Genomic DNA, 10080 nt, shown 5'->3' with positions numbered 1-10080 from the left:
GGTGCGGGAAGGAGCGAGGCAGGGCGGGAGGGAGGGGACTGGTGTCCCGCGGGGGCGAGCGGGGCCGGCGGGCGGGCGGGCGAGCCGGAGGCGGCGGGGCCGGGGCCGGGCTGGGGCCGGGGCGGCGCGGGGAGTCACGGCCCAGGAATGCCAGGAATGTGGGGCGGTCGCTGCGGCCGCGGGGCCCGGAGACGTCGGGGACGCGACTTGGGATTTCTTTTCTCTTTCTCCTTCTTTCTTTCTTTCTTTCTTTTTATTTTTTTTTTTTTATTTAACTCTTACCCCCTCCCCAAGGAAGGAGGAGGAGGGTTGAAACCCACCCCGCGGAGGAGGGAAAAGGAGGGAGGAAGAGGAGGGCGCAGGCTCCTGCCAATCCGAGCGGGTGCCGGCGGCGGCTCTCCCGAGGAGGGCAGAGCTGCCAGGTGCGGGTGCCGGCCCCTCCCCGGCCCCTCCCGCCGTGGGGCTCCGGGCACGTGTCGGCCCGGGCCGCCCGGGAGCACCGGGGGAGCTGGGGGAGCACCCCCAGACAGACTTTGGGAAGGGGCAGGCGGGGAGCTGAGACAAGCTCTGCACGGGTGGGCCTGGAAGTTCCTGAGATCCTCCTTCCAGCCCTCCCGTACGGAGGCGCGGTGCCGCCCTGCTTTTCTGTAACCACTTTTCTGCCCTTCCTTAACTCCCTGTCCATCTCCTGCAGCCTTGCGCCACAGGATAGTTTCTCTCCATTCCTCCCTGTGACTGCTTCAGCTCTTCTCATCTCAGCCCTTTCAGTCTCCTGCTTACTGTGTGACCCTCGCTTCTATAGAAGTGTGGTTATCCCTCCTCTTCCAGCTCCACAGAGGGTAAAATACCCGTGATGGAAAAACTCTCATGATGCTGCTGTCATGCCTCTGTGCCTTGTTGGAAAGCAAGCAGAAGAAAACCTGAAGTTGGCCTAGAACGTGGTGGTTTGTAATTACACGAAATGCTCAGGACTTGGCAGATGTGGGAAAGCCCATCTGATGCCTGGTGTAAATGACAAAAGGAGCAGGGAACACATCACACTGTAGGAATACTGTCAGGAAGATTGAGGCTAACAACGGTGTTGAATCACCAAATCAAGTAGGAATAAGAGCAATGTGAATAATAGATATTATGTGTAGATCCTCTTGTGCATCATAGCTAATGTCCAATTTGCAAAATTATTTTTGACTGAAAAAACTGTACTTATTTGAAATTATCCACATTCCAAAAATAATCCACATTCTAGAAAGCATATACAAATACCTCTGGTACCAATGGGCATCTACAGAAATGTCAAAGGCAGGTATCCCTCTAAAACAACTGTGACACTTTGAGGGACTTAAGGACTCTTGCAAACAAGGGAAATTATTGAAATAGTGATAAATGAGAATTGATACTATTTTGGAGTTGTTGTTACTGTTTGTTTCTTGTACATTTTACTGAAGGAGTAAGTGAGCAGATTCACTGGAGTCAGAATTACTCAGATTATTAATGGTAAGAGGATCAGGAGCTGAGAGAGGAAGAAATAGCACAGATTCTTGATTTTGATAGATAAGTAATTGTATTTAAACACTGTACATGGAATCATAAGCCTATGCCTTACCTCTGGCATAATAATATTATAATTACATTTTGCAAGCACTCCTTTTCATCTGAGACTCTCAAGCATTTTACAAGCACCACACCTTAATGAAGTAAGTAATTATCCCCATTTTACATATGGCTACAGAGGCACTAAGAAGTGACACCATTTAGGATTTAAACTTGAATTGTACTTGACCATGTGTAGATACGAGAGTTTAGTGTAACTATCTGGAAGAAATATCAGGTGTCAGATGGTAAAATGGAGCCGCTGTGCTCTGAATTGATACAGAAAGGAGATTACCTTACTGAGAAGAAAGTTGCAAAAGAGGGTAGTACACATCAAGACTAGGGTTTAACTTGTTTGGTTGCTGTCCTGTCCTCCCTATGATGAGCCAAGTGTAAGGATGCTGTTTTTAACACAGTAAATACTGACTTTTGCATCTGTGCCTCAGCGTGGTGTGCTGGCTCCCTAAAGAGTTTTAGTCGGATTCCTGGTTTGCAGCTGGTCGCTTTCACTTTCTCAGGTCTCTCTGCATTTGAAGTAAACTTGTTTAGGGAGCTTAGCTGCAAAGGACAAAATGTTGCAAGAATCACTGACACACTGAAGAATGGGAAGATTTTGGGGGGGAGATTTGATGTATTGGTTACCTGCTGGATCCGGTCCCCTAGAAGAAATAAAATTAACTAGAATAAATAAAATCATACTGCTTCTCAGCAAGAGCAAGGTCAGCTCAACAAACTCTTCAAAATAAAATGCATTGCAAATTTACCCAGCCAAGAGAAGCTCCTGAAACTGGGAATGGTGATGATCATTGCTTGTCATGAGATTACTTAATGCAGTAGTAGACTTTCAGAGACAGTAGCAGTAGGTGCTTTAAAACACCAAACTTCCCAGACATTACAGCCTGCAAAGAAGTTTCCATATGTATATCTGCTGTGTTGGTGCTATTACAGCTTTCTAGGACCATTAAAATCTGTAATCTTTACATATATCTTTGTTCCTCAAGAGCAGTCAGGAGTATATTAATTTGGGATTAAAACTAACCATTCTTATCTGCTAGTTGGGGAGTCATTTAATAAAAGACTAAAACTAGCTTAGGTATTACTCAAACAGTTTCAAGAATTGGAGGTAAAAATGATACAAATTATTGATTTGGTTCCAAATGCCTGTAATGGTTCAAATTTGTCCAGAAAACCTTGATGGTTAATCTTTTATCAGTCATATGTGGACTGGATTATGTACTGTGTATTTCTATGCTGCTAGGGAATTTTACAGCAATTTCTTTCACCTGAAAATACGACACCTCTAAATTATATTTAGAGGTTTTATTGACTTGCTGTGATGACTTATGGAATCTATTTCAAAAATATTTCCTCTGCTCTGGTATAATTAATTTTCTATACTGAATCCTGGTACAGTATCACCAGGATTATTGTAATGAGTGCCCTACAAAATAGAATAAATATCTAAATAACATACAAATAGAAACATCTCAACAAATGAGAGATAACTCACTGACATAGGACTGTACCTCAGTTACTTTAGCTACCAGTTTTTTGGCTGATGTTGGGCATGTAGCAGCACACCCTTTTGTCTGTTTTCTTGTCTGAAAATTGAGATAATGATAGTGATCTTAAGAAGGTGCTTTTTGATTTCCAGATGAAAGCAATGCATAGGAGAGAGACATTAATTTTTTTACCCAAATTTTGGAATTGGTACTCCTGAATTTTCTCAAACCCTTGTGAAAAAAAAGTCCAACACCATTCAGCTTAACCAAATGGTTAAATATCAGCAGAGGAAAACTGACTTTATGTCAAAATATAGGAGACATTTATTATGAAACTGTGCAAGGAATGTGTGGCTTAGTACCTTGATAGTAAAACCTGTATTAAACATATTTTGAGTGTGTTAAAGAATCTTGTTATAACATGGAAAAAATCTCAGTCCTTGTTGGTCGGTAAAACCGTGTCATAACCTGTTTCATACAAAACTGTCTTTAAAGTCTGCTTAAGCAACAGCTGGTGGTTTCTCCTGTGAACAGTAGATGATGTTTAATTAGTTTTACAGTCATCTACATTACAATCAAATCAAAGAATGCAGTTGCAACACGTTCCCAATTTGTATTGTAAATGTGACCTTAACTGTGTTCCTAAAATCTCTGTCATGTGCTACTGCTGGGTACCTGATTGTAATGTAAGCAGAAATTTAGTGCACTAGCAGAAATTCCCATTCCTAAAATCATATTAGTTCTTTATAAATTGATACTTGTAATGCTTGAAGCTTACAAAGAAAAAAAAATACTTCTCTAGTATTCAGTGCTATCATTAATTATTCCATTTAATAGTGCTTCTCAAAATAATCTCTTAGAAAAGGAATTTGGATTACACAACCTAGGAAAACAAACCTGTTGCCACCAAGCATGAGCTAACATGTTATAGTATTCTATGGCTTATCACAAGTAAGCCAGCACCCAGTTTTGTAGTCCAGAAAAAGTCTTGGTTGATTATCTGTGCAAATAAACTATACTGTGTTGGATATTCTAGTTTGCTTAGAGTTATATTCTGCCCGAGGACTTGTTTAATACCTGTGTGCCTTTTCATCTCTCCAGTGATGGCAGTAAAATAAAAAACTTTTTAATATTTGTGAATATAGTAATGAACTTTTGATTCCATGGTTGCCAGTATGTCAAAGGGGTTTGGGACCATGAATGTAGCTTACTGTGCAACTGTTACTCCTGTCCAGTGATGGAATGAATAATGTTTTTACAGTTTCCATGGATTACCTATTTGGATATCTTTGAATGTTCCATTTAGCATGGTATTAGGTCACCAAATTTCTGAAGACAGTGTCCTCTTGAAAAAAATACCAAACACCAACCAAACCCGAAAAAATTTACTAGCTTTTAGCAGAACTTAGTTTTTCAGTGTGCCTTGAAGTCAGTATACACCACTGATTTATAGATGCTTTAGTGCCTGCCCACTTCTGATAATCTTCATGCATCTCAGCATGGATTTATCTGTCTGACTGTGGGCACCTCATTGAAAATTTGTCGCTACTGAGAGATAAATGGTTTCTTGAGAAAGCAAAGAGCTAAAGTCATAATCTAAAATGTGGGTTTGGGACTGTCACAAGCCTGTGTAACTTGAATTGAGCCATTAATGTTTGCTTATCTCTGTGAAATGGGATCCATGCTTGGATACAAGAGCACTCCATATTTTAAAGTTTTCTGAAATTATTTTCTGATGTGCATTGTAAAAGAATAAAACCTCAGCTGGATGTGTTTCAGCTTTTTGGAATCTGTGTATTGTTTCTAAAAGAGCTCTGATTTTTGTTCTCACTTCTGGTCAAAACAAACAGGGAACTTTCTCTGAATTAGAGCAATTTGGGATGCAGAGAGGTGTATATATAAATATTATTTTCTATGCTGACTGTCATTTGTGTGATAAGCTACATACTCTGCAAAGACTTGAAATACATAAAAACATTTTCCTGGAAAGGATTAATACAAAAATAGTATAGGAAATATAAATAAAACTGTTGGCATTTAGACTTGGAAGAGGTGAGGAGATAAAATGATAACCAAAGTCATTGAGATGTAGGGAGCAGTTGTTTTCTCCTTCCATACTTAGTCTGTTGGATCATTTCAGTTAGTGGCTCATAAACTATGGCTGATTGAGATGGGTTTCCTACTACAATTACTAGGGCGACTGAATACTCACTGTAGAGCTTGGCTGTAAAGATGGCAGAAGTAATATTGGGGTGGTTATGGTGAGTATAGGATAAGGAAGTGTACTTTTGTCTTAAATAATCAGACTTCGCACAGAGAAACACTGGAAAATTTTAGAGTCAGCATTAAGATAGGTAGAGGCTAACAAGTGATTTGATTAGTTTGTCATGAATGGTGTAAGGGATGTTCTTAATTATCTCACTGTCTAACAAATGGTTTGACCAGTAAGTGAACACAACACAAAGCAAGTATAGATTCTCAGATAAGTACATGCGTAAAAGTTACATATAAATACATATAAATTTTTATACATACATATATATATATATATATATATATAAAACAAATATATGTGTATACTAAATAACAGTGGAATTTCCTCCCAATGAATTCTTGATTGTTGGAAGACCCATATTTCAGCTTAAATCTTGGGTGTCAGGCTGCAGACCTAAAGTCCTGTGTCAGTGGCCAGGTTAAGTCAGATGGCAAGCAGTCAGCAGGGCCAAAATGAGGTAAAGACTTAATCTTTTAACAGCAATAATGATGAGTGGAAAGCCTTCTCTAAGTCTTGCACTGAGCAAGAAATTGGAAGCTGAACAGGAGATACTGGCAGATAAGCCATCTGATATATGAAAGAATTCAGTGTGCTGATCATGTCTTTTAGTGTTCTGATGACACCTGTCAAACGTGAGGGAGAGGTGTTCTTTCCAGGATGATCCAGTAGTGTGCCCAAGCAGGCAGAACACCATGGAGAAGAGTATCCAGTACCTGAGAGAATTACCTGTGCTCAAGGTAATCTATAGGGATTCAAATAGAGAGCAGTCCCATGTAAATCCAGATGAGATCCACTGTACACAATCCATGAGACAGAAGTTTGTACAGAGCTGCCTTTACCTGATTCTGGGGGAAAAAATAACAAAACCAAAAAACCTAAAAAACCCTGAAAACAAACCAAAAATAAAACAAACTTTGTCTGCAAGTTTGTTTTGGTTTTTTCCAGAAAATTTTATATTGTTTTTGTTTAGAAGCCTAATTTATTTTTAAGTGTGTGGGCACAACCTTAGCTTCTGTGATTCGTGTTTGCAAATGCAGAGACCCACTGTGCAGCCACTTCATTTGTCAACAGTCAGTCAAGGTCATGTTTTGCCAGAAGGAAAAATCATGCCAAATACAGTCTTGGTTGGTGGAATATATTTAAGGGTGAATGAAGCAGAAATTTGAAATTTCTTTAAATTATACAATGCTGTGTGTTGTGATGTAAAAGTAGTTACTGACAGAACTGGTGTTTCCAAAGGGTATGGATTTGTATCTTTCCTGGACCGTGTGGATGTTCAAAAAATAATAGAAACTCAAATCAACCTTCATGACAAAAAGCTGAAATTGGGCGCAGTGATTAGAAAGAAACAAAACTTGAATTCTTATGTGCATCCCGGATCATAACAAGGGAGAAACAAAGTATGAGCTCAAGATTTTAATTTGAGTACTTTATAGGAAGGGGATGTTCAAACTGAAGATTAAGCATAGCAACAGCAGCCATGATAAATGATCAAGAACCTAGAATAGAGAAGCCAACAAAGAAGCAGAACTCAGACTTGAGAAGGCAATCATGCATATTAATTATTATGCATATTAATAATATCATGGCGGGGTACCACTGGAAGAGTGGCCTTTGAGGAAAAGGGAAATTAAAAAACAATGATAAAGAAAAGTTAATAACATAGATAAAGATGATAGAGGGAGAAAATTATTGAATGTAAGCCAAAGAAAAAACAAACCTTTGAGAGGTCTGACAAGAAATAGAGGTAACCTAATTTATCAGCTGGCATTTTCTAAATTCCCCATTTTAAGAGGTGGTGGTAAATGTGGCAATAGTCAGAGACAGCTATAAAAAAGTACATGCCTTTTAGTTTATATGTAGAACACTTCTCTCTTAACTGCTTTTCTCTCTGGTTAGAAGAGAATGTTATGCAAAGTAGATGTATGTGGTTAAGCATACAGTTCTAACAAAAATTGGGGCCAAAGGAGACGCAAGCTATAGATCTGTGAAAGTTAGGAAAGAATGGACCATGAAGGATTCATGTTCCCAACTTACCAAGTGCCCTTTGAAATCTCATAACTCATTGCCCATAAGATACAACAGGTTTTGATAGCATAATGAATGTAATTTTTGTGTTAACATATGCAGCATGAAATATTTGCTTGGTATTGTCATTTCTAGTTGGCAACAGAACTACAAAGAGAGGGGAAAATCACCATTAAAGAAAAAAATGTTTTCCAATCTTATTTACAGTTTAGTAACTGGTAATTTGAAGCCCTAGACAATATGGATTTCATATGTCAGATCATAATGTAATTGCTGTAATTATTTATTATTCTCTTGACAGTACACTAGACCTTTAAACATTATGCTAATGGGTGTATTCATAGTGTTTGAAAATAATGTTTTTAGAGCAGGAAAGAAAGATATGAATACCTTTGAATTACTATAACTATTGCTATACATATATATATATACACATATATACATATATACACATATATATATATACATAAATACGTATGCATACATACATACACACACACACACACACACATATATATATACACATATATATATACTATTTGCTATTGCAAACCCATCTTCAGGTAGGATGGTATGTGTTAATTTGCATAAAAAACACTTCATTTTAGATATTTGCTTTCCTCTTCCACCCTTCCAATTTACTAACAAGTGCTAAACAAGTAACATTTACATTCAAAACAAACTATTTACTAATATCAACTAACAAGCACCCTGGTTTTCAATCCTTTATATGTTTAAATAATTTACTATTTTTTGTTGTAGTGAGTCTATCTTTCTAACTGCTCATCAGCTTTAAATCCAGGGGTTAACACTTCTTGCAGAAGTTTGTATATTATTTAAAAATCACAATAATACTACACTGCATGTAAAGGTCAGAGAATACTTTCATGTGATAAAAATTATTCAGAGTAATTGCCCTTAATATATCAGAGACTTAATTGAAAGCAGAAACTGTAAGATAGTTTTATCCCTTCAAAACACACTGGTTATAAAACACAAGAATTCATTTATTGTGTAATGGTTTCTTACTATCATTTGTGACAGATAGGTGTTAGAGATTAGAGCACAGGGACTTAGGGTCTTGTTACATGATGTTTTAGCTCATATGAGCTGGTATCCCCACAGACCTCTTCATTCTCTCCTGCATATCCCTGTTCTACCTGCTGAGCTGGGACAGGCATTTATCTAACCAGATAATGCAGCAGTTTTCAGCCCAATGTATTTGCGTACATGCTGATGCTACCAGAAAGGTCTTTGCTTGGCATAATACCTCTTACCTGTTTAACCTTCTCACCTGGCAGTTCAGATCAGCACCAAAGCTGTCACAAAGGAGCAGTGGTAAGTGGGGGACAGAAGGGAGTGTGGCAGTGTGGCAACATTGCCTGGAAGTGTTTTAAACTGCCAGGAGCCGAACCTGTGGGTCCCTGTACAGCACTTGCATGTGATTCACTGTGTCACCTTAGACAAGCTAGGTAACCTCAGTCACCTTCTCAGCGCTAGGAAACCTCCTCATTGGTGTTTTATAAGCTGTACTAGCCAATGTGATCCCAAACAATAGAGCAACTGTAGGTATTTGATCCACTAATGCATTCATCCAATTCACCCTTATGGGGAATAAAACAGAGAGTACAATAGAACTGATAAAGGAGCCTAGTATCTTAGGCCTGCTCAAACCAAAACCATGGGAGAGACAGACACAGATAACTGCTCCCTGGGATAGAAGTGACCAAGAAATATGTTGTGAAACTTTGAAATTATTACCAGGTAACTGAGGTCATGAAGAATGTATAACCAATGGGAAATTGTTACCAAAAATAGAACCCTATATAAGTGCTATACAAGTAAAACCCTATATAATCACCTTGTATACTTGATAAAATTGGCTTCTGATCTAGCCTCGGATATCCCCATCTCTCAACTACAGGTAGACCCTAGCACTGGTGTCAGCATTAGCATTTCAGTAACAGTTTCAATTGGTACATGAAAAATACAGTAATACTTACTAGAGAAACACCCCCATTTCTGTTGGGAATAGAGCTATAATTTGTGAAATGCTGTGGTCCTTGATTTTGTTAATAAACTATGAAAACAGATTGTGCAGGTCACTTCAACCTTTTCTAAGAGCAAAAGGCTGTTGAGTAATTTAAGGTGTAAGGTTCTCTATGCATCCCAATGGCATCCACCTTAACATTTATTCTGTTCACCAAACAAGCTGTGTGTTCTGTGAAAAACCATGTGAAGAATAGGAAATCTAAGGGTGTACAAACAACGAAACATCATATTTACAACAGTAGCTCGCTGGGTTCTAGTAGTGCAGATTTAACTCTGCAGCTGCAGTACTGACACCTAAACTTCTACCACATTCTCAGTTACATTCTTGCATTGGCAGAGATGGGGAATTCTGTTTTCCAGATGCAAGAGGCATCATTTAGTACAGGGTGGGGTTTGGGTGAGGCTAAGGAAAATGATTTGTCTTCTCTTTCACACCCAGCCTGCCAAAGTGTTTGCCTCTGGTGCCTCCACAGGGAAGTTGGGAAGGTGGAACACCTTTCAGACACAAAGTACCCAGCCCATTTATCTTTCCCTGGGTGAACGGGATTGCTTCAGCTACCCAAGTTCCCTTTGATGAGCATATGTATTTATATATACACTTACATGAATTTGGCTTTTCCTGATGGATTCTGA

This window comes from Pseudopodoces humilis, chromosome 3 (assembly GCF_049639895.1).
Source record: "Pseudopodoces humilis isolate 2021_Gansu_Grassland_sample_001 chromosome 3, ASM4963989v1, whole genome shotgun sequence".
Classification (NCBI taxonomy): domain Eukaryota; kingdom Metazoa; phylum Chordata; class Aves; order Passeriformes; family Paridae; genus Pseudopodoces; species Pseudopodoces humilis.
Note: the sequence above shows the minus strand (reverse complement) of the source record.